The sequence below is a fragment of the Schistocerca americana genome, chromosome X (assembly GCF_021461395.2).
Source record: "Schistocerca americana isolate TAMUIC-IGC-003095 chromosome X, iqSchAmer2.1, whole genome shotgun sequence".
NCBI classification, from domain to species: Eukaryota; Metazoa; Arthropoda; class Insecta; order Orthoptera; family Acrididae; genus Schistocerca; species Schistocerca americana.
Window position 1 is genome coordinate 944,662,227 of NC_060130.1, and position 26,430 is coordinate 944,688,656.

General features: G+C 42.8%; 1 protein-coding gene and 1 non-coding gene across 4 annotated transcripts in view; both read left to right on the forward strand.

Moving 5' to 3' along the window:
- The first annotated feature begins 2,674 nt into the window (after positions 1 to 2,674).
- The window catches only part of LOC124555076 (SH3 and cysteine-rich domain-containing protein), a 981,469-nt gene continuing 957,713 nt past the window's right edge, over positions 2,675 to 26,430 (forward strand). For all 3 annotated transcript variants that reach the window (XM_047128864.1, XM_047128865.1, XM_047128866.1), the window contains exon 1: positions 2,675 to 2,779. The gene's annotated coding sequence lies outside the window, so the exon portion shown is untranslated. The remainder of the gene's footprint in view (positions 2,780 to 26,430) is intronic.
- On the forward strand, positions 10,491 to 10,680 carry LOC124557452. The gene has a single exon (XR_006968718.1). It is a non-coding gene; the product is annotated as a U2 spliceosomal RNA (small nuclear RNA).

Here is a 26,430-nt window from a genome sequence, read left to right on the forward strand (position 1 = left end):
CAGTCAACCGTTATTTATGGGAATCATTTTGGTTTGAGTATGTACAGGGCTTCAAAATGCAGTATGTATGACATCTGTACAATGTTTAGTTCTTGTGCAATAAATAATTGAAAGTGTTCCCAGACAATATGTACACTCTGTATATATTGCACTACTTCGTCCTGGGATCTAATCGACGATTCTCCTCTATGTGGACGTTATTTCCATGATTTTTGTTTTACTTCCAATACACAGTGTCACTGTATACTTCCGAATGGGACGAATGAACATCTTACACTTGTGCGTAAGTGTGTCATTACTGGCTTCTGGCTGAAATGAGGGAAGGTTAAGGTTTAACGCCTTATCGATGACTAAGTCTTTATAGACATAGCAATAGCTAGGAGTTGTCTTGGGGAAGGATGAGGAAGGAAGTGAGGTGTGCCCATTCGGAGGAAGAATCCCCATTTTTGCCTCAAACAATTTAAGGAAATCTTGGAAAACCAAATAGGGAAGACCATAGGGGATTTGAACTGTCTTCCTCCTGAATACGAGCGCAGTGTCTTAACAGTGAGCCATCTTATCTGATAGGCCCCTTGTGGAGGCAAGTACTATATAGCTTTCCCCAAGGGTTAGCAGCAGTGTACAATTTACAGGGAAAGGGTATCATGCTAAGTACACCGTTTGAGTTTGCACTTTCCCCATTTAATCTTAAATCTTGTAAGGCATAAGTGATAAGGAGGCAGTATCTCCAGAAGGGGCATATACACTGAGGTGACAAAACTCATGGGATACCTGCTAATATCTTGTCGAACTTGCTTTTGCCCGACGTAGTGTAGCAACGTCACGTGGAATGGACTCGACAAATCGTTGGATGTCCCCTGCTGAAATATTGAGCCGTGCTGGCTCTATAGCCGTCCATAATTGCGAAAGTGTTGCCGGTGCATAATTATGTGCACCAGCTCACCACTTGATTACGTCCCATAAATATACGATGGGATTCATGTCGGGTGATCTCGGTAGGGAAACAATTTGCTCGAATTGTCCAAAATGGCGAACAAACGTGACCCAGTGACGTGACACATTGTCACCCATAAAAAATTCATCGTTGTTTGGGAGCATGAAGTCAATGAATGGCTACAAATGGTCTCCAAAAAGCCGAACATAACCATTTCCAGTAAATGATCTGTTCAGTTGGGCCAGAGGACCCAGTCGATTCCATGTAAACACAGACCACACCATTATGGAGCCACCGGCAGCTTGCACAATACCTTGTTGACAACTTGGGTCCATGGCTTTGAGGGAACTGTGTCGATCTCTAACCCCACCATCATCTCTTATCGACTGAAATTATGAGCCACCTGACCAGACCACGGCTTTCCAATCGTCGACGGCCTAACTGGTATGGTCATGAGCCTAGAAGAGGCACTGCAGGCAATGTCTGCTGTTAGCAAACGCACTCGTGTCTGTCGTCTGCTGTTGTAGCCCATTATCGCCAAATTTCACCGCACTGCTACGTTCGCCGTACGTTCCACATTGATTTCTGTTGTTATTTCGCGCCGTGTTACTCGTCTGTTATCACTGACAATCCTACGCAATCGCTGCTGCTCTTGGTCGTTAAGTGAAGGCCGCCGGTCCCTGCGTTGTCTGTGCTGGGAGGTAATGCCTGAAATTTGGTGTTTTTGGTACACTCATGACACAGTAGATCTCGGAATATTGAATCCCCTAACAATTTTCGAAAAGGAATGTCCCATGCGTCTTGTTCCAACCACCATTCCGCTTTCAGATTGGGTTAATTCCTTTCATGCGGCTACAATCACTCCGGAAACCTTGTCACCTGACTCACCTGAGTAGAAATGACAGCTCCACTAATGCACTGCCCTTTTATACCATGTGTACGCGATACTAACGCAGTATGTACCAGGTGATCAAAAAGTCAGTATAAATTTGAAAACCGAATAAATCACAGAATAATGTAGATAGAGAGGTAAAAATTGACACACATGCTTGGAATCACACGGGGTTTTATTAGAACCAAAAAAATACAAACGTTCAAAAAACGTCTGACAGATGGCGCTTCATCTGATTAGAATAGCAATAATTAGCATAACAAAGCAAGTCAAAGCAATGATGAAGTTCTTTACAGGAAATGCTCAATATGTCCACCATCATTCCTCAGCAATAGCTGTAGTCGAGAAATAATGTTGTGAACAGCACTGTGAAGCAAGAGTTATGGTGAGGCGTTGGCGTCGGATGTTGTCTTTCAGCATCCCTAGAGATGTCGGTCGATCACGGTACACTTGCGACTTCAGGTAATACCAAAGCCAATAATCGTACGGACTGAGGTCTGGGTACCTGGGAGGCCAAGCATGACGAAAGTGGCGGCTGAGCACACGGTCCTCACCAAACGACGCACGCAAGAGATCTTTCACGCGACTAGCAATACTTTGTTTCTTTTTTGGTTCTAATAAAACCCCATGTCATTCCAAGAATGTGTCAATTTTTACCTCTCTATCTACATTATTCCGTGGTTTATTAAGTTTTCAAATTTATACAGACTTTTTGATCACCCGGTATATGTGGATGTTGCTATCCCATGACTTTCTCACCTCTGTGTAATGTGTCCTAAGTAAAATACTTTGTAGAAAAATGAGTGTGTGATGTGATTGTAATACTGTGTTGTTTTGTGCGCAGTGTCGGACTTCACGCAGCAGCTGTCTCAGGTGTACGAGCAACACGCTGAGGAGTTACAGCTACTCGTTTCCAGCTTTCGCAAGCGCAACGCCGAGCTACGCAAAGAAAGGTAAACCATCGCACTTCATATCTCATCATTTTGACAATGTTAGCACCCTAATGTTATTCCATTTTTTTAAGGGCTCGACATAAATAATGAAGTTAGGTAGGGATGCAGTGCGTCACCATCGCTAATTAGCTTCTATAGAGATGAATCGAAACACGCAAATAGTGCTTTGGGAATCCAGTCAGGGAGGCAACAGTATGTGAACACCTTACTGTATACCGAGACGATGAAGCAATTATTCAAGAAATTGAAGACATAGTCCACAGTGCAGTATAAACGCTACATCTCTTGAGCCCTGTGTATAATTCGGAAATGTGAATTATTAATGCTATGGTTAGCTGTCCGTGTAACTTAAAGTGTAACGCGCAGTAGATTCATGACAGTGGGCTGGTACACCGGCCAGTCTCACTGTGGGGTCTATTCGGTTTCTCAAGCTCGTTTAGGCAAATTCTGTGCTGATCCCAAATGTTCGCCTCAGAGAATACGATACAAACACAGTTCAAATACGATACACACAGAAGAATGTTTTTACGATTCACAGACACATGGCGCACACGTCACCCTCTCTTAGCTTAAGTTAGCGAGTGTGGCGCCAGGAATGCCATCCGGACATAAAATTAAATAAAATGAATGAATTGCCAAATTCTGAAGAAAGCGAGCCTCACACTGGACGAGGTATACGATAGGAAAAGAAAGGAAGATGTGCAAAACTCTGCATAATAGAAGTTAATATTGGTAATTTCTACATGGAAGGAAAGTTACGTGGTGAATCTACGTGTAATATATAGAGATGCACGGAACCAATATGAATGGAAAGACTATTTTCTGCGAATGTTCAAGACCAGGATCCCAAAGAAAGCTTAGCGTTACAAAGCTTCTGAGAAAATATCAGTGTGGAGACCGAGGACGAGATGTGAAAGAAATATCTTAGCCTAAACTCGGAAAGCTAGAAGCAGAAGAACAACTTGAGTGACAAACAATGTGTGAACATCTTGTTCTGTAGTTGTAAGTTACCTTGCACAAATTTCTATCAAGGCCAGAAGAAATATTGTAGTCGTTTTAGGCAGTGTGTTAGATGCTGGGACAGCCCGTATCCACCAATGTGTGACTGCTGCAGCCATGCTTAGTGGCAGCTATGTCTGAACCTGAAAACTTTTCTGTAAACCTACATCTACATCTACATTTATACTCCGCAAGCCACCCAACGGTGTGTGGCCGAGGGCACTTTACGTGCCACTGTCATTACCTCCCATTCCCGTTCCAGTCGCGTATGGTTCGCGGGAAAAACGACTGCCGGAAAGCCTCCGTGCGCGCTCGAATATCTCTAATTTTACACTCGTGATCTTCTCGGCAGGTATATGTAGGGGGAAGCAATATATTCTGTACCTCATCCAGAAACGCACCATCTCGAAACCTGGACAGGAAGCTACACCGCGATGCAGAGCGCCTCTCTTGCAGAGTCTGCCACTTGAGTTTGCTAAACATCTCCGTAACGCTATCACGCTTACCCAATAACCCTGTGACGAAACGCGCCGCTCTTCTTTGGATCTTCTGTATCTCCTCTGTCAACCCGATCTGGTCCGGATCCCACACTGATGAGCAATACTCAAGTATAGGTCGAACGAGTGTTTTGTAAGCCACCTCCTTTGTTGATGGACTACATTTTCTAAGGACTCTCCCAATGAATTTCCACCTGGTACCCGCCTTATCAACAATTAATTTTGTATGATCATTCCACTTCAAATTGTTCCGCACGCATACTCCCAGATATTTTACAGAAGTAACTGCTACCAGTGTTTGTTCCGCTATCATATAATCATACAATAAAGGATCCTTCTTTGTATGTGTTCGCAATACGTTACATTTGTCTATGTTAAGGGTCAGTTGCCACTCCCTGCACCAAGTGCCTATCCGCTGCAGATCAGATGTGTTTGATCATAGCAATAGTTCATCCATTGTGCCTCCCCATGGTGATAGCGATACACTAAGGTATTATAAAATGGTAACCAACGGATTTAAGCTTTCTAATAATCGTGAAGTCGAAACTTTTGCGTTCTGAGTGTGATGTCAGCAGTGACGTAACATTGTAAGCGTTTGATTGCATATACACCAAGTTATAATTAAGTTAACCGTTTTTTTCCCAGAACCAGAGGAATTGCTCTATCTTGAACACAGCTGACTTCTTCACTTTCCAACAGAGCGTCTGATGCAGTATGGACCCTTTACAGGTCGTTCTGGGATAACAGTGGTGTCCGATATTACCAAAGGGACAATCTGCACAGACTTGTCCTAGCTTTCACCTCATCCGCTAGATCCCTGTGTTTCAATGGAGATGTTTTGCAAAAAAAAAAAAAAAAAAAAAAATCGCTCTGAGCACTATGCGACTTAACTCCTGAGGTCATCAGTCGCCTAGAACCTTAGAACTACTTAAACCTAACTAACCTAAGGACATCACAAACATCCATGCCCGAGGCAGGATTCGAACCTGCGACCGTAGCGGTCGCTCGGTTCCAGACTGTAGCGCCTAGAACCGCATGGCCACTTCGGCCGGCAGGTGGTTTGCAAATTATGGGTGTTTGATACAGCAGTGTCTATAATGAAAGTGACTTTCTCACCTTTATTGACGATTGTTATTCCAGGTAGATTGCATCGGAATGTTTTATGCGTTATTATGTTGCGGTTTCAGTAATACTGAAGTTTTGATTTTCTACAGCAGTGGAAGGATCGCTTCTGTAATATGGGAGAATTGTTGTACTAACAGATACTTGTGTTCCACCTTCTGGTGAATTACTTTAGCGACTTCATCATTTCTATCAAATATTCTGTGGGTGCCAGAGCCTTACATCCAATGTAATGTGTGATATCGCTTTCTTCTCATCCTCATACTTCCTGTTGCTATCATTTATACCTAGCTTCTCTCGGATATGCTTCCGATAATTACTTGTTGTAGTGAACATGTCTTCTATTGCTGTCAGAAACCCCACATTTTGTGTGCGTCAACTAATTGTTATGTACCTGCAAATCGACATGATCCGCGCTGAGTTCGTTTACAAGTTTCTCGCGTAGTTCCTTTCCAGTGCGCCCAGTAATATACTGACTAAATGTCGCTGCTACATTTTTAGATCTGATGATGACTGTAAAGCCGAAACCGGTAATCAATTTTAATAAAGTATTACGAGACCAAGACACTGACTTTTGTAATGTAATGCGTTGCAGAGGTCACCGGCCTCCCCAGGAGGTAAAAAGAACCTAATTTCCCGCATCGGACAGTTTCTCTGTGTCACATGATTAAAACTTACGAACATTTTGGACATACTGTGTGTGTCCTTTACGGTGTGCTGATGTTCTGAAGTCATCTACTTGATAGCTTCGCCAACGCGTGGGTTTGCGAATTTCTAACTTTTAATCAGATAACTCGACATGGTGGAAAAATTCTGCAGGACGCTATCTGGGAGAGTGCAGCAACAACATGGAAACTGCTCGTGACTTACTCTGCCCACGTTTATAGGCGTAATGCGTTAAACTTTTAATATGATAACCCTGCATCAACTCCAAGAAACTTGTGCGGATGTTATTTGGGAGAGTGGCACAATAGTATAGCGGCCGCGAGTAACCGACAATATCCGTCGTTGTTTGCGCAACTCTTTACTCAACCTTTAAGGCTGTTCCACGGAAGTACGGCGTGTAGGCACAGGATGAGAGCTGACAGACCATATCTCTCCTCACGGAGACCAGCTCTTCCTCAGCAAAGCACCGTTATGTTGCACACTTACATCTCACACGAGAACGAAATCACACATCATATTTTGTGGCACTTCATCAAAATAAATTGTTCGAACTCTTGATGTACACCGAAGAACACTTAAAATCCATCAGTTTTTTTAAATAGGCATCAGTGTCTCAATTATATTCCAATATACCTTGTGAAAAACGTCTGAGATATTGAATGAACATAACCAACAAAGCTGTTTCACAAACCTTAGCAGTTGTCTGCTCTTTCAGTGTGACAATGGAAATAGTTGACACTACAATAAAATTCCCCAAAACCATTATTCTATCTTCACTATAGTCCATATCTGAAAGACGACAGTCTTGATTGTGTGCATCCTCATATGTTTCCTATAGGTAAAGATGTAATGTGGCCTAAACAAAGTAAACGTCAACTAGTCACGTTTTGTGCCCATTGTACGGGACAAATCGATTAGTTCCAGTCGCCAAATTTACCAAAGTAAATTAATTCAGGTGTTGTGATACGTTTTTCTCTGAATAAAACGTTGACATTCCCGGCAGAGATATCATGTTTTATTTTTCCAGCACCCGTTATTAGCACGGACTTGAAAACCTGATACGGGATGTATCACTACTCGTCCACTTGGCCGTTTCAGTAATATGTCTAGTCAACGAGTGTCCTAACTTTTCCTCTGACCGAACACTCTAGGAATCCTGGCACTTTGATAGAGCACCTCGTTTTGAAGTCTCGTAAAATCAGTAAAATTTTTAAAATGTGAAGAACTTGTTTTATTCTGTCATTTCAATTTTAAATCATAACGAATGACGTAGAAAGCATAAAAAAATTAAAAACTAAGACAAAATTTCGAAAAATCAACGCTGTGTTATTAATAATTTTTCACGGAGAAGTTATTCTCTTCCCGCGGAACACCATTGTTCCATAGAACACAGTTTGGGAGACCCTGGTCTGAACACAGTGCAGGGGAGATGCGGAGCAGTGCGCACTCAGTGTTACACCCATACCACTAACCGACCAGTTCGAGGAGCTGGCTTCCACTGAACTGAAACTGTTCACGTGAGACTGAATCTACCTGTTGGGAAATGTGTTTTGTTCCACGTAAAGGATAGGCAAACGCAAAATGTATAAAGACCTGTTAGACGTGGACATTCCAAAGGTGCAATGAATAATCGTACCCATTATGGAAATGGCAGCAAGGACTGGGAAGGAACATCATGTGCATTGAGTGTGTATGACTGGGGGCCTCATTCAGGATGATAAGACTATAATGGATGCCACTCACGGAACAGGGTGCAACCAACTGCATATTGTGGTACATGCTGAGACCAACGTTGCCTATAGCCTGGGCCCCCAGCTCATTCTTGCACCATTTCAGCGTCTAACACAGACGGTTAACAATACCACCCTTCTTCATGGAGTTTCAACTAGCTCACAATCTGCAGAACTAGCTCTCTTGTTCTGAGTGGAAGGCTTCAACCAGCAACTGTGAAGGTTCTGCGACAAGCTAGGCTGAGACTGTCCCAGACTTGGTCCATAGGGTTCAGAACTGTAGGAGAGCCCTAAATGGATCAGGTATGCTCTGCACAACAGAAGCAGTGCAGCGAATAAGTAGCTAAATGTATGAGGGGTGCACACAATGGTTTCTACAGTATGCGACTCTCCTTCCAGTCCAATAACGATAGTTGTTAGAGACTCTGAAGTACCAGTGTAGGATCCAAATAAATGCTGCTAATAGGTGAGAGTATTAAAATCCTAATGGTTAACCAATGAAGCATCAGCAACAAAGTGACGGAGTTTGAAGCGTTCCAAAAAACAACGAAGCACACATAAGCTGTTTTCAATCCTAAACTGACAGCAGAGAGACGTACAGGGAAAATTTAAACATATACGGAGAGCATAGGCTAATGGGAAGTGGAGGTAGTGTATTTGTCACAGTAGACATGAAACTGAAATCCACCGAGATTGAAACTCAACCTGCATCATAGATTATTTGTGGAAGAATCAGCATCAGGGGTGAGCATAAAGCTATAACTGGATTCTTGTGTCGACCACCAGTCCCACCCACTGAAGTCTACAAAAATCAGAGACAATCTCATTTCGCTAATATGTAAGAGTAGGGGAATAACGTTCATTCTGGACAGCTTTAATTCATTCAAGATGGTGGAACCCCCCCCCCCCCCCCCCACATACACATCCCAGCACCCTGGTGTAGCTGTGGCAGTGGTGCACTGATAATGTCATGAATTCTTCCTCCCTCCCCCTCCCAACAAAACCCCTCCCCCACTTCCTGTCCCCCACCAACCCTCCCCTACCCAACTTGGAAATTGGTGGGAAAAATTGCTCAGTCTGTCCTGAGCTGTTGGTGCATAACGACGTAAGGTAGTGTGTTTTCCTTAATGTGGGTGCTATCCTGTGAGAAAGTGTTCATTATTTCATCATTTTTAGGATTAAAATTGGTGGTACATTCAAATTTTGGTGGGAAGTGGTACTGGTTTACAATACCGCTAGAAATTCAAATTTTTGGCGTCAAACTCTCATCTGTACCCTAATTACAGATAATAAGTCATATGCTTCAGTAGCAAATTCAGTTTGTATATTCCTTATTTAATCGGTTTGCGAGAGACATGACTCTCTCACCTGGAAATTGGCTGGAAAAATCACTTAGTCTGTGCTGAACTGTTGTTGTGGAAGAACATAGGGTGGTATTTCGTTTTTGGGGGCTATTATCCTGTTGGAAAATTTTTCCTTGTGCACGTGCTCAACTTGATGTGTGGAGACCAACTGTCCTGTTTCACATTACCGCCACTTTAGGGGGCTGAAAAAAGCGACCTTCACTCCTCCAGCAATAAACTGCTGTGAGCACACCATTCTTTCGTCAGTGTTTCAGGTGGACGGTGACATTTAAGTTCCCAACGTGTTCACCAATCCATTCTGGAAATATGGATGGTTTTCTTCCACCCACTAGAGGTTTCCACAAGCCAGAGGCGACCACCCCATTCGTTCTGGCAAATACGTGAGACCACAAGAGCTTTGTTTTTTGTTGGTGTTTCAAAAGGTCGGCAGCAGTTACGTGCGCAGGTGTCCCATGACTGTTGGATGTAGGAAAGATATTTTCGCTATTAGTCTAGCACTAGAGTTGCTCCAGCCAGGATAGCCAATAACCCCTTGGGAGAAGTATGAGTGATAGTGATAACAGGGTGGCAAACTTTCACTCAAGTACAGGGGAGTAGCCTCCTACCGATCTACAAGTGATTGGCTGCTGGAGGGAACATAATGGTATTAGTACACTGACCTACCGTGTCCTTGCTGCTATAAATCCGTGCTCTTGACATACAGGAGTCATGCAGCAACAGCACTGGGGATAAAACACGCTTATATCTATTTGAGTCGCAAGTCGCATCCTAGGCAAGAGAAACGAAGGAGTTACATCGTGCGATATTTTTTATGAGTGTAGTGCTCATTATCTCACTTCAACATGGCCTCTAAAGACGAAACAACTGTCTAGTACATCCAGTCTTGTCCAGCACCATTTACAGAGTGGGTTGTGTACCGGAACAGTTGACCGGCCGCAAAATTTCTACCGGCCGCGACACGCTCAGCTATCGTATCCAGTCGGCCAAACCCTCGAGACCACGCCTGCCGCAGGTTACTGGCCGCGGAACAGCGTCGCTAAGTCCTAGCACACTGTGAAAGAAGCAGGCGTGGTTTTGACGTAGAGTTCTAACCACAATTCCTCTGCAGACATAGACTCTCTAGTTTAAAAATTTCACTTTACGCAATACGAGGTGGGGATGCTGTTCTCCATAAACCTTGAAATTCTCATACGAAATGTAGAATCCTTCGCTTTATGCACGCTATTTCCGAAGGCATAAGTAATTGGAACATGCACACGTTTTCACATCGCTAATATATCGTTATTTATTGGTCCTTAGTGAGAAAATCCTGTACAATAGTCTGGCGTAGGCTATATTTCCACTAAATAGTGTCTCATTCGGTAAAACAACCTGTTCTTATCATTTTAATATCTGTTATGTCCTGCATCACGGGACTAGAATCTCAGTCATTTTTGGCTCATGACGGAGTGATAAGAGCATGCTCTACGTCTGTCACAGGTTGCCTCCTCACTTTTGAACTCCGTTAAGATAGTCAACTGTCTCATCTCCTACGAAATCTCCTAAGGTAATCAAATAGCAGTACAGCACTAAATGCATTGTACGTGAATAGGATTAGAAATCTCGTAAATTATCAGCGTAGGCGTGAACCGCAGTAAAATGCATAGCTGTAAGCATCTGAAGTGTGCTGAAGGAGAATGCATATATCTAAGTTAGATTGATTTGCTGGAGTCTTAAGGGAAGCCGCAATTCTCGTCGGCGTATCAAAAATGGTTCAAATGGCTCTGAGCACTACGGGACTTAACTGCTGAGGTCATCAGTCCCCTAGAACTTAGAACTACTTAAACCTAACTAACCAAAGGACATCACACACATCCATGCCCGAGGCAGGATTCGAACCTGCGACTGTAGCGGTCGCGCGGTTCCAGACTGTAGCGCCTAGAACCGCTCGGCCACTTCGGCCGGCGTCGGTGTATCACCTGGCGAATGTGGCACTACAATTCAGACAGAGGTGTAAGAGGCTGTAAGACAACTGCTGTTGCTGTAAGAAACATCGTGATTGATTTGCTCTGGCTTGTGCTTCTTGGTTAATTGACTCTCGATGTACGAGTCAGATAAGCGTGTAGGTACAGGGTTTGCTTCTAAATAAAAAACTACACTACAAATATGCGTACTACCATGTGAATATACTCTATTCTAGACGGAATACTGTGTTATGGTCGGTCCGCTCCCGAAGAGCGCGTGGCGGAAAAATGAATAATGCTATGATTAAACCCCAAATATTTCCCTAGCTCTGAATTGTACATGAAGGTGCGAGGCTGTTGCGTCATTGTAAATGATTCAGTGAATAGTGTGCGTGTTGGAAGCTCTATGATACAGTTATAAGTGTATTATGGAGATATACCTAAACTGAAAAACAGACGATTTATTTGTCATGAAACACTATGCTGCCAACGAAGACTTTGATATCATTATGCTGTCGCATATCTAGGGTGATCATTGGAATACGATAAAGGAGATTATTACATGTACAGTGACATATTTATAGACAGTCATTTGATATCGATAAATTGCAGATGTATCAGAGTTTCTTCGTGCAGTCCTCACACAGTAAAGGTGCAGCAGTAAGGCTACCTTGGCCATTAAAGAACCTATATCTGGGTTAGAGATCGTAGAGGATATTTAGGGTGTACGCAGAGGCATACAGACATTCATTTTTAAACTATTATTATGCACGTGACTGGAAAAGAAACGAAGAAATCGACAATAATGCTATGACAAAGTCCACACCACCATTTAGTGGTTTGCGGAATACTCATTTAGACGATGTGGGCTAGTGTCTACAATAGTGTTGCGGCACTGGTAAGGTATAGCGATCTGCAGAGGACTGAAGGTTGGTGGGTGTTGGAGCTCAATGTAGATAAATGTAACTATTGAATCAAAAATAGCCGAAGAGACCTACTACTGTTCTCTTACGTTATTGGCTACAAAACACTAGGAGCCGCCCCCATCGTAAAATATATCTGGATGCGAACATCTACATGGTGGTGAATTTCTCCCTGAACGTTAGCATGATATTTTTTCTCGTTGTTATAAGTCTCTACACAGCCAGTAACGGGTAGAGGGCTAGACAGTCTTATAACTGATGGAACAATCCAGTCGCAATGTGATGGGATTTCGGGAGACTGATCAGGGGTCTCTGACATAGTTGGGGCTACATATCGCTATATATCGAAGACTGGAAGATTCTTGTGAATTTGAGGGGTAAGCGATGCTCTGACAAAAGGGAGGCTGAGAGGTGATCTCTTTACTCTTCTTCTAATTCTTGTGAGCAAAAATATTACTTAGTCCTACGTACGTCCCGTGAAGAGACCGCAGTGAGAAAATTAGCGACTGTACCTCAACTGATTGACGAACTGACCGAGAAAGTACAAAAATGACCACGGAAAGACGGTAAAACGGTTATATAAGTACTTTAGGAACGAGATAAATAGGTTGCACCTGCCAGCAACGGTGATATGACTGCAGGAAAAAAAAAGTTATGTGCTATTTTTCTCATTGTCGTAGCTCTGTGTCTACTCAGTGACGGGTGGGGACGTGATAGCCTTCTAACTAATGGAACAATACTCTCTGAGCGTGATGGAACGTCGAGAGAATTATCAGATGCCTGTGACTTGGCAGGGGCATCTCTTACTCGTCAAAATCAGGTGGATTTAAATGCTACATATCAAAGACTGGGAGATTCGTGAGAATATGGCGGCTAAGCGTTACTCTGACAAAAGGCCCAATGAGAGGTGAGCTCTATATCACTTCTCCTAAGCGTTGTGGGAAAACATAATACAGCTTCTCATACACGTCCCGCGATGTGACTGCAGTTTAGTTAGAGGCAAATACGAAGGTTTTTACGGAGACACAATCAGAAACAGAAGTAGTTTCGTCTTTTGTTTTCTCGATAAATAAGAGACCACATTCTTCCATGAGTTGTGTGTGCCTATAAATGGCGAGACTGACATCTTAATACGTACACTAAAATTTACATCCACATCTATATTCATACTGTAGTGTTGGCAGAAAAGCCAACACTATTTTTCTAGAGGAGGCCGAAATGCACGCGTTTAATTACACGCTGACTGGCGTGAGGTCTGGAACAGGACAATATCTTGAGAATTGCAAATAAAGTACGTAGTTGATATAATACTTAACTTTAATCCACAATTGTAGAACATCTCTCGTTACGGTACATGCTTCATAATATTAATTATCAATTGAATACGGCGCCTTCCTAGGTCGTAGCAATTGTAGCTGAAGGCTATGCGAACTGTCGTCTCGGCAAATGAGAGCGTAGTTGTCAGTGAACCATTGCTATGAACGTCGGCTGTACAACTGGGGCGAGTGCCAGGACGTCTCTCTAGACCTGCCGTGTGGTGGCGCTTGGTCTGCAATTACTGACAGTGGCGACACGCGGGTCCGGCGTATACTAATGGACCGCGGCCGATTTAGAGGCTACCACCTAGCAAGTGTGGTGTCTGGCGGTGACACCACACATACTTCACAGGCCATCTTGCGGTGTGTGGCGAAGTGTACTAGTCATGTCCTTTCCTGTCCGCCCCCGGTAGCTGAGTGGTTAGCGCGACAGCCTGTCAATCGTAAGGGCCCGGGTTCGATTCCCGGCTGGGTAGGAGATTTTCTCCGCTCACTGGGACTGGGTGTTGTGTTGTCCTAATCATCACTTTCATCACCATCGACGCGCAAGTCGCCGAAGTGGCGTCAAATCGAAAGCCTTGAACCCGGCGAACGGTCGACCCAACAGGAGGCCCTACTCACACGACATTTGTGTCCTTTCCTATTCCCCTCGCAAATAGAGGGCGAAAAAAAAAACGACTATCTGTATGTCTCCAAATCAGCACTGATTCCTGTATCTTGCCTTCATAGCCCTTATGCGAAAGGTATGTTGGTGGGGATAGAATTATTCTGCAGTCAGCTTCAAACGTTGGGTCTCTAAATTTTCTCAGTAATGTTCCTCGAAAAGAACATCGTCTTCCCTCGAGGAACTCCCATTTGAGTTACCTGGTGGGTGTAATTCATCTGCAGGGAAAAAATTGCTCACTATGCAAGCAGGCGCTCATGATTAACTTAATTGATTAATCAGTCAGTTTGATAATGACGTGCAGCTCTCGAGATAAAGCGAAGGCTAGAGTAACATGAACGTGATTAGCGATTGGAGCAGTAATAAGACTTTTTTGTTGCGGCAAGATCTTTTTACGAAATTTCAATCTGCCACCTACACAGGGAGAGAGGGCCATCGAATAAAATTTCCTATATTACCGAATTTATTAACTGATACCTAGTATTAACCTGATATTTATAACTCCTCTGTGCTGCTATTTAGTTGCGTTTAGAGACTTCACAGGGAATGAGGCATTTGAATACCTTAAGAGAGTTCGAAAGTGAGGAGGCATCCTGTGACAGAGGTAGAGTAGGCTCTTAGCACTTTGTCATGGACCAAAAATAAGTTTAATATTCTAGTCTTGTGATACAGGACATAATACATATTAAGCTGATAAGAACAGATTTTTTGTGGATGAGACAATACTTAGATGATATATCATACGCCATACTGTTGTACAGAATTTTCACACTAAGAATCAACAAGTAACGATGCTTTAGCGATGTCGAAACGTGTGTATGCCCTGATTTCTTCTGTCTTCGAAAATAACACGCATGAAAGGCAACAACTACGTTTCGCCTAAAAAATTCGATGAGTATGGGCGTTAACACCCTCTCTCCGATTCTGTAAGGTGGTATTTTTAAACTGGAGAGTTTATGCTAGGGGTGGAATTGCAGTTAGAACTCTACTTCCAAACCGCACTTATTTGTCTCAGTGTTGTAGGACTTAGCGACACTGTTCCACGGTCAGTGGAAGACATAGTAACGAGGTTTTAGCCGACCGGAAGCGATGGCTTAACCTTTTGCGACCCTTCAGGTACACAGTACACGCGGTAAATGGACTAGACTGGAGGTGACTGGCCAGTTTTTTCGTCTTGAGATGCCATTTTCAAGCAAGATAATGAGCACTACAATCATAAAAAATGTCACGCAATGTACTTACAACCTTTCTGTTGGCTAGGATGCAACGTTCGACTCATAAATAGGCGTAAATATGTTTCATTCTCCAGTGCTGTTGCTACATGACTCCTGTATGTACAGAGCATGGGTTTATAACAGCACTGGGACAGAGAGTCACTGTCCTAATATTTTTCCCATCATTATGTTCCTTCCAGCAGCCCTTCACTAGTAGATCGGTAGTCGGCTACTCCCCTGTACTTCCGTGAAAGTTTGCCATCCTATTATCATTACCACCCATATTAACCCACATAGGGCTATTGGCTAGACTGGCTAGATCAACACTGTAGTGCCAGAACAATAGCGGAAATATCGTTTCTACAGACAACAGTCATGGGACACCTGCACACTTAAATACCACTAATATCTTGACACACCAACAAAGAACGGATCACTTTCCCAGTACAAAATAGGTGGCAGCCCCTGGCTTGTATAAACATGTAGCGGGTGGAACAAAGATATCCCATTCTTGCAGGAAGCACCGGTGAACACCTGGGGGACTTAAATGTCGCTGGCCACCTAAAACACTGGCAAAAGGACAGTGCGTTCCCAAAAATTTATAGCTTGGGGGGGGGGGGGGGGTAAAGGTTGCTTTTCCTGGCGCCCTCTGGTGGCGATAATATCAAATATGGCAGTCTCCACACATCAAAGTTGAGATCATGCACAAGGAAAAATTTTAGTAAGCGCTTTCCAAGAGGATAATACCCCAAAATAAGGAAAAAACACCCTGTGTCTTTCCACACAAAACAGCTCAGCACAGACAGTGCTTTTTCCCACCATTTTCCATGTGGGGGAGGGGAGGAGCCATGTCTCCTATAAACTGAATAAATGAAGAGTATACAAACTGAATTTTTTAAATAAAGTATGTATTATTATGTCATTTGAAATGTAACTGACACTAATGAATCATATGATTGTTGATCTGCAATTGTGGTATAGATGGAAGTTCCCACAAAAAAATTTATTTCGAGTAGTATTGCAATCTAATTTAGTCACCAAAGCTGTAGGATAATTTCCAGTACCGTCTCCGACCAAAACTTTGAATTTACCACTAATTTTAATCCCAAAATGATGAAAAAAGGAAATTTTCTAACAGGGCAACACACAAAATAAAAGTAATAAACTACCCTATGTCTCTCCATGCCAGACTGAGCAATCTCTCCTAGCAATGACCAAGTGGAGTGGTGATGGGGCGGGGATGGGAGCAGTAGTTCTGGAGGGGTGGTGGTGCGAGGGAGAGTGATGAAAAACCCGTAACGTCATCAGTACGACGTTGCCACATCAACACCAGGGAGCAGGGGGGAGGGGTGACAGTCCATCATCTTGAATAAATTAAAACTGTTCAGAACGAACATTATTCCCCTATTTGTATGTTCTTCAATCATTCTGTAATAATCACGAGAAACTTTAATCATCCAAGAATCAGTCAGAATATTTATGGGTTTGTTAATGGTTAGTGTGACAAGACATCCCACGAAATGTTACTAAATGTGTTCTCTAGAAGCTATGTAGAAGATAGTTCACCACCCCACTCAAAATCGAAATATACTGAATTTAATGGCAACAATTAAACCTAACCTCTTGGTATCAGTGACCATGAGACAGTTGTGGTAACAATAATTACCAAAGTACAGAGGGCCACTGGAACAATTAAAGAGAGTTACATGTTCAGTAAATAGGATAAAAAGTTAGTACTGTAACAGCTCAACGAGGAACTTGAAGGTTTTACCTCACAACACGAACATATAGAGCAAGGGTGTTAAAATCAATAGCTGATACAGGCCAAATAGAGCAAGGGTGTTACAATCAAAAGCTGATACAGGCCAAATGAACAAGGTTCTTATTGAGGTTGTGGGGCGGCGGGTGGAGTGATGTTGTTTATTAATAATATTTTGTGTTTGTAATGTAGAAAAGATGCATTTCCCAGCCGATTAACCATATGTGGGGCGGCGGGTGGAATTTATTGTTGTTTAATTATGAATAGAATGTTATGTGGAAAAGATGCATTTCCCTGGCGATGCACCAATTGTGGGCGGCTGGTGGAATTAATTGTTATATAAATGTTCCTATTATTTATGCTTTCTTTTGCCGTTCTCAACACTGGCTCTCTAACTACAATATTGGCAACCAGAAAGTGATTAGCAAAACGTGAAGCCTGTAATTAGAATTCCTAGTGCCCACTTCATCTGAGAAATACACTTATAGCTACAGCTTATAGCTCTGAGGAATTAGGAGATTGTCTGGGATTCATAATCAAAAACCATCCTGTAATAACGTTCGCTATATTCTGAAAGTCACAGATCAAAAAAAAAAAGAATCCACACAATCCAACTACCAGAGCAGTTCAGAGTCTAATGCGCTGATGCAACTATAACCGTCCAAAGTAAATGTTTAAGTGAATGCTCGCCATAATTTGATGATAATGTTCATCAAACGCCACGCTAAATAAAGGTAGAATGTCTGTCCCGCGGCGGCACGTGAAAATGCGACATACACAAACTGAAGATAGATCATTAAAGTCATCCCAGAATTAACACTTCACTTGAAAATGATTTCATGGTTACGCGTAACCCGAGTAACTTAATACGGCATCCAAGGCTGTTTATAGCAATGATACCGACGCGACGCGACTCCCGACACAGATGGTGTGCTATTCAGCGTCTGGAGAGAACTGGGGCCTTGCTTCCTCGCGCAGCATTCTTATATATAAAGCCGCGGTGCGGACAGCTAAGGGAATGCCTGATCAAATCGGCTCTCCCGACTCGCCGCTGGGCTAGTAATGCACCACATTAAGCTATTGAACAAATCATCGCTTCCTTTGCTGATGGCCGATGAAGCTCTCAATTTAAATGTGCATTCAGCACACAGGTAAGTAATCACAATAAAAGTCTGACGTGGCTAAGTCAAATATTTTGGGCGAGAGAATTAATTTAATTACACTACACGTAGTAGGCGAGCTCTGAACTTACCCTTTGGAGATAAGCTATCGCTATAGATTTGTTGTTACTCAGTTGAAACTTCTCACATCTTTATGATTATAGCGGATCTCCCTTCTACTTAAATTTAAACATCCTAGCTTTATTTATTCGCCTACTTAATCTATCTTGCTTCCTTAATTTTTAAGACAAAAACCAGAAAATTATGAATTCCAACTAAAATTTTAGTTTGTGAGATCCAAAATACTGTTTCTACTAAATTATTATGAAAAAGGAATCTAAATACAAATTTTTAAGTTTCTAGCTCCTTTCTGTTGCGCCAATGATTTTTACAGAAAAATGTCCAAATTTCGAAAATGATTAAAGTTATTGAACTGACGTTCAACACATATTGATTTAGTATTACTCCTGACATGCTAGAAACGTTTCAGGTTATTTACTTGATTTTTAAAGTATTGCACCAACATTTCTGACGTCAGAGCTAGTTACAGCGGGCTGGCTGGCACACAATGGAAAGACTGATGTGAATTTATTACGGCGTGAGTAGGCTGCTTCCCTACAAGGTGGGCCACAAATAGAGAATTTCAGATTCAGTTTCGTAGAAAATAAATTTATTTGAAAATATACGGCACAAAGTAGAAGAACAACGACAATATTAATGTTTCCTTCCTGATGCTTGACATCTGTTCGCTGCTACTAACTTTTCTATTTTAGAAGAAAACTTATTCGCAGTAATTACTTTCAAAACTTACTCAAGGTGAATGTGTGAGATTTTTGATATCACTTGATATTTATTTCCTTTCGAAACTGAAAGTAGCTGTTCGTATCCATAAGTACTTAGAAACGTGTCATACACAAATTTTCAAGTATTACCAAACATGGCAGGCAAATATTTATAAAATGCAGGTACGTCAAGTTCGTATTCAAATCTGAGTCACACTGGATCTCAATTAGTTCCATTTGCATTTAATTACGTACTGATTCCACAGTTAATGTATAAATCGAAGAGATCAAAGAAAACTTTCCGATTATTTAAAATCTGTAAATCTTGATTCAAACTCAGTTTTGAAGCTTGTGTTATTTGTTTTTCACCCGAATCAGACTTGTTCATGACGCATATCGAAAAGCATGTTAAATCTTCATTTTTCGACTGATTTACTTAAGAAATAGTTTACATTTGATGCTTTAACTTGGTTATATATCTTCGTGATGATCCGATAATACACTGCGCATGATGAATCTTTGATTCACCACAAATTTCTTTTCGTTATAGAATGAAACCAATGTTTTATCCAGGCATTGGAAAAGACCCATTGTTAACTATAGAAGTTAATTTTGACGGAGGCAGTACGTGCTTTTGCAGGAGTCGAACAAAATTAAATGTATCTCGTCTCATACAAGTGTTTTGCGTTGGAAATAGTTCTAATAATTCATCAAAATGTTGAAATCCATATCTTAATCACGAGGAAATATTACCACCTGAGGTATATCTCCAATTTAAATAATCTTATCACAGAAAATGGAAATATCTTTAAAAGTGTATGATTTTTTTTTTACAGTATGTTGTTACTAAGGAAGAGAGGGCTACAAAAGTTGAAGATATACGATTTTTCTTTGATCCAAATTACACTGATTGACTGTTCCATTGGTTCTTCGTAGAATATTTCACAAATTATGAATGAAAACACAGAAATCACTGGTGTAATATTCTGCAATAATTTTTATTTCACAACCGGGTTTTCGACTATTACACCATCGTCAGGTACAAAGATAAGTATGTGGGGCAGTGAAATTTTGTTACATCATAGATTTGAAACTAGTGCATTTACAGAATATCTCCATTTCCAGAGGTGAAAAATGTTAATGTTAAACAATGGAAACTCCAGAATGGAATATAAATAATATTAGGGAAAGGATAGAATGCCACTCACCACAAAGCTGACCCTCTGAGCTGCAGGGAGGCGCAATGAATAGATTGTTAATGGCTGTCGACCAAAACCTTCTTCAGCAAAGAAAACACACACACATTCACACATGCAAGCACTGTTCATGGGATGTGCTTGTTTGTGTGAATGTGTGTGTTTCTGTGTGTGTGTGTGTGTGTGTGTGTGTGTGTGTGTGTGTGTGTGTGTGTGTGTTCGTGTGTGTGCGCGCGCGTGCATTTTCTTTGCTGAAGAAGGCTTTGGCCGTCAGTTATTAATGTGTAACAGTCTTTTCATTGTGTCTGTCTGCGGCTCATCTGGTCATATTTGCGCTGACTGGATATCTGTCCTTTTCCTAATATTACTGATATTCCAACTTGGAGTTTCCGTTGCTTAACACTAATATTTTTCATCTCTAGAAATGGAGATACTCTGTAACTCTTTGATCCAACAAAATTTTACTGCACCATGTGCTTTTCTTTCTACCTGATGATGGCGTAACAGCTGAAAACCGGTTTGTGAAATAAATAATAAATATTGTAGACTATTACACCAGGGCTGGGTGTGTTTTGATCCATACTAAAGAGCCAAAGAAACTGGTATAACGGCTTAGTATCGTGTAAGGCCCCCGCGAGCACGCAGAAGTGTCGCAATGCGATGTGGCATCGACTCGACTTATGTCTGAAGTAGTGCTGGAGGGAATGGACACCATGAATCCTGCATGGCCGTTCATAAATCCGTAAGAGTAAGAGGGGGAGGAGATCTCTTCTGAACAGTATGTTGCAAGGCATCCCAGATACGCTCATTAATGTTCATGTCTGGGGGGTGTCGTGGCCAGCGGAAGTGTTTAAACTTAGAAGAGTTTTCCTGGAGCCACTCTGTAGCAATGCTGGACGTGTGTGGTGTCGTATTCTCCTGCTGAAATTGCCCAAGTCCGTCAGAATCCACAATGGACATGAATGGATGCAGGCGATCGGACAGTATGCTTACGTTTCACCTGTTGGAGTCGTATCTAGACATATCAGGGGTGCCATATCACTCCAACAGTCAGGCAGCAGCAGCCGGCCGCGACACAAGCAGCAACTGGGAAGTAACAGATTTTGTAGCTTTTACGAGTTCCTAACCAGGAGAGAATTTTATATCATCTGTGCTCTTTAATAGTTTTCTTTCTTGTATCTCTGCGTGATTATTTAATTCTAATAACCACAGTTCCCGCGTTTTGGTCTACGTCGTAAAGTAAACCGATTTTATGACATTAGAAGTTCCTAATCAGGGACGAATTATTTAGTTTCACCTGAGTGTTACGGTAGTTAGGTTTTTGAACCTCTGCCTGTTAATCTAATTTATTAGACACAGTTCCTGCGTTTTAGTCAGGGTTTACAGTAGAGTTGCGCAGCACGTGTCGATAGTCAGTTTATCTGCACAGTTTAGTTTTCCATGGTCTTTAGTATGGGCAGGGACAGCGATTGTTGTGTTCGAATGCGAGCCTATTCGGTGACACTTCGCTCTCAGCTTCAGGCTGTGATGGCTTCGGTTACACAGCTTGAGGCACAGTGGATGGGCACCACTGTTGTGGGCCTGCCGTAGGGATCCAACGGACGTCCAACACGGCCGAGTCCTCCGATCGGTCCTCACCAGTGGACAGCCCAGTTACTGCTCGCACTGAGGATGACCCCTCACCCGTGGTCGAGCGAGAGGTCGCCCTGGGGCGTAGCAGGGGGCGAAAGACTTCAAAGGCGGCCGCACGTAAGGCCTCCCTGGTTTGCCTAATAAATAGGTTCCTGGCGCTGTCTGTGGCTGACGCTGTCACTCAGCCAGATGCTGACACCCGTTCTGTTTCAGAGGAAACCTCTCAGCCTGCAAGATCCGGACAATCACAGAGGGTGGGATCATTGACAGTTGGGAGCTCCAACGTTAGGCGCGTCATGGGCCCCCTTAGGGACATGGCTGCCAAGAAGGGAAAGAAAACCAATGTGCACTCCGTGTGCATACCGGGTGGACTAAGTGCAGGTGGTTGCTCACGTCGGTACCAATGATGTGTGTCACTTTGGATCAGAAGAGATTCTCACTAGTTTCGAGCGGCTAACAGAAGTGATAAAAGCTGCCAGTCTTGCTTGCAAGATGGAAGCAGAGCTGACCATTTGCAGCATAGTCGACAGGACCGATTGTGGACCTCTGGCACAGAGCCGAGTGGAGGGACTGAATCATAGGCTCAGATGATTCTGCAACTTTGTAGGCTGCAGATTCCTCGACTTGCGCCAAAGAGAGGTTGGGTTTTTGGTTCCGCTGAATAGATAAGGTGTCCACTATACGCAGGAGGTGGCTACACGGGTAGCAGGGGCTGTGTGGCGTGGACTGGGTGGTTTTTTAGTTTAGACAGTCTCGGGAAAACACACAAAGGGATTAAGTCACAAAGGGTGCAGGTCGAACACAGGAAGAACGTAGATACAGGAACCATCGGTATAATAGTTGTAAATTGTCGTAGCTGTTTTGGGGAAGTACCAGAGCTCCAAGTGCTAATAGAAAGCACTGATGTTCAAATCGTTATAAGCACTGAAAGCTGGCTAAAGCTGGAGATAAGCTCAACCGAAATTTCTGCGAAGAACCTAACGGTGTTCCAAAGAATAGGCTGAACACGGTTGGCGGTGGCGTATTTGTTGCTTTTAGAAGTAGTTCATCTTGTCACGAAATTGACGTAGATATTTCCTGTGAGTTAGTATGGTTAGAAGTCATTATTGGTAATCGGAATAAAATAATAATTACATCCTGTTACCGACCTCCGAATTCAGATGATACATTTGCTGAAAGGTTCAAAGAAAACTTGAGTTTGATTTGAAACACGTACCCAACTCACACAATTATAGTTGTTGGTGACTTTAATTTACCCTCGATATGTTGGCGAAAATACATATTTAATTCCGGAGGTACGCATAAAACGTCATCCGAAATTGTGCTAAACGCATTCTCTGATAATTATTTCGAGCAGTTAGTTCATGAGCCCACGTGAATGGTAAACGGCTGTGAAAACACACTTGACCTCTTAGCAACAAAGAATCCTGAGTTAATAACGAGCATCAGAACGGATACAGGGATAACGAAACACAGGGTTGTCGTAGCGAGACTAAATATTGTAACCCCCAAATCCTCCAAAAATAAACTAAAAATACAGCTATTCAAAAAATCAGATTAAAATTCACTTGACGCCTTCCTGAGAGACAATCTCCACTCCTTCCAAATTAATAATTTGAGTGTAGACCAGATGTGGCTTGAATTCAAAGAAATAGTATCGGCAGCAGTTGAGAGATGTATACCAAAAAAATTTTAAAACCACGGAGCTGATCCTCCTTGGTACACAAAACAGGTCAGCACACTGTTACAGAAACAATGAAACAAACATGTCAAGTTCAAACAGACGCAAAATCCCCAAGATTGGCGATTTTTCACAGAAGCTCGAAGTTTACCGCCGAATTCTAAGCGAGATGCTTATAACAGTTTCCACAACGTAACTTTGTCTCGAAACCTGTCAGAAAATCCAAAGAGATTCCTGTCGTATGTCAAGTATGTTTGCGGCAAGAAACAATTAGTGCCTTCTCTGCGCGATAGCAATGGAGATACTATCGAAGACAGTTCTGCCAAAGCAGAGTTACTAAACACAGGCTTCCGAAATGAATTCACAAAAGGAGACGAAGTAAACATTCCAGAATTCGAATCATGAACAGATGCCAACGTAGAAGTAAATATCCTCGGAGCAGGGAAGCAGCTTCAATCACTTAATAAAAGCGAGTATTCTGGTCCAGACCATATACCAAACAGGTTCCTTTCAGAGTATGCTGATGCATTAGCTTCATACTTAACAATCATGTACAACCGCTGGCTCGACGAAAGGTCCGTACCCAAAGACTGGAAAGCTACACAGGTCACACCAATATTCAAGGAAGGTAGTGGGAGTAATCCACTTAATTACAGGCCCATGTGGTGAAAGTAAATCTCGGTCGCTGTTGGGTCTAGGAGGATGAGAGGGGAAGGTTTTTCTCCTTATCGTGCACTGCTACGAACTCAGGCGCCGCACATCAGCGGCTATGATAGAAATGTCCCACAGAAGTAACATTGTTTCGTAAATGTGTATTATAGGGACATGCAAATCCAGACGTGTTACCTTTTTGCGGTAATTAACATGACCCCGATGGGCACATACGTGTAGTAGACCTAGGGAGCAAACCGACACAGCTACAGACTACTGACGGAGACATTGGTCGAGATCTAAATGTTGTCTGTGCTGAAATGCGCAGCAGTGCACTCCTCTGTGTTTCAAAGCATGCATGTTGCTCCACGGTCTCGCCACAGTGCATTCTGAAGGGAAGAATCTGCAAAACACCTGAGTGGAATTCATTTTTATACTCTTTTTGTAGTCGTCACCATTGCTCCTGCACGTAAGGTGACACGATATTTGTGTAATGCGTAATGTTATATTGGAGTAGCGGGCCGCACAAATAATCTTTAAGGGCCGCATGGGACCCCCGGTCCGCAAGTTTTACACCCGTGATGTAGGGGAACTATGGCTGAGGGTTAAAAGAATAGTTGATGATGCGCTGGACAGATATGAAAAAAATGGCTCTCAGCACTATGCGACTTAACTTCTGAGGTCATCAGTCGCCTAGAACTTAGAACTAATTAAACCTAACTAACCTAAGGACATCACACACATCCATGCCCGAGGCAGGATTCCAACCTGCGACCGTAGCGGTCGCTCGTCTCCAGACTGTAGCGCCTAGAACCGCACGGCCACTCGACAGATATGAACCCAGTAGAAGTGTTCATGATTGGAGGGACTCTTCATAGCATCCAAACACTGTAAAGAAACTTGTATAGAAACAGATTAATGTGCAGGTATAAGAGGCGTAAAAACCCGTCTCAGTAGCCGAGGTCATTCACGCACACCCTTGCGGTGGCGCTCGACTCGGAGTAAACCAGTCCGATCTGGTGGCGGATGAAATTTTCACTGCCAGCATTTGGTCGGCAAGAGGAGAAGTGGAGATGTAAAGTTTTGATCATCAGTCATTGCGCCAATTTCCCCGATTAATTTTCAAACCTCTCCGCGGTGTCTCATGAGTGAAATTGAAATTTGTGGTAAGTTCCTGTGGGACCAAACTGCTGAGTTCATCGGTCCCTAGACTTAAACACTACTTAATCTAACTTAAACTAGCTTACCTTAAGGACAACACGCACACCCATGCCCGAGGGAGGACTCGAACCTCCTACGGGGGGAGTCGCGCGAACCGTGGCAAGGCGCCTAAGACCTTGCTGCTACCCCGCGCGGCCTCATGAAGTGAGGGCATGTGACCCTGTTGATGGTGATCCGTCCGTCGGATGAGGACGTTAAGCCTGCCAAGCCGCTCAGTGCCTTTCGAGAGGATTAGGCTATGTGCCGGTGCCAGGTTTCACCCTCTCCCTTCTCTCATTATCTCCAACACGAACATGACACTGCACTCAATAGTCATTAGTCACAACACTTAACCGGTACACTTTCATACACAGCTCTCCAATTTCGTGACAGAAAGGTGCCTGGGGGCAGGAAGGAAATGGAAAACTTTCCAATTAAGTGGCTGAATCTGCCCTTCGGGGTGTCCCAGCCATTCATGCTATACAAATTTACTTTACTTATAGACTAAAACAAAGCATAGGGTTTCCTCCAGATATACCGTATGGATCTGTACGACGTTCTTTTACTTAGATGAGGAGAATCGGCACTTGTTTTTACGTTTCCACTCCCACGATGCATACGTGAATAGAATAGGAAGACGCTGTAATAACTGGTACAATGAGAAGTACCCTCTGGCAAGCACTTCACGGTGATTTGCAGGCAATAGATATAGATGAAACATTACGACAGCCCGAATAAATCATATCTTTGAGGGTAGGTCGTACGGCAGACCACAAATATGCGATTAAAACTGTTATGTCATAGCGTACATATAGAGATCAGCAGTCCCTTAATAGTGACGAGAAAGATCAGTGTTTAGTCGGTGTTACACAAAAACCTATCAGACGAAACGGAAACATGAAAACAATTGTCGATTCTCCTCATTTAGGTCAAATAACTTCAAACAGATCAGAATGCCCTTCTGTGGGAAGTGGATTGTCATATTGTGAAGTTGTGAAATGGCGTCTCTTACCACTTGTGACATTGCGATATCGTTATTAGTGAATTAAGGCGTCCTGGGGGCTATAGAAGCACCAACGTCTCTGTGTACTGTTCCTCAGGCCATTTCGGTACAGTTCTGGACCTATTAAGTGATGCATTGTCTTGCTGAAG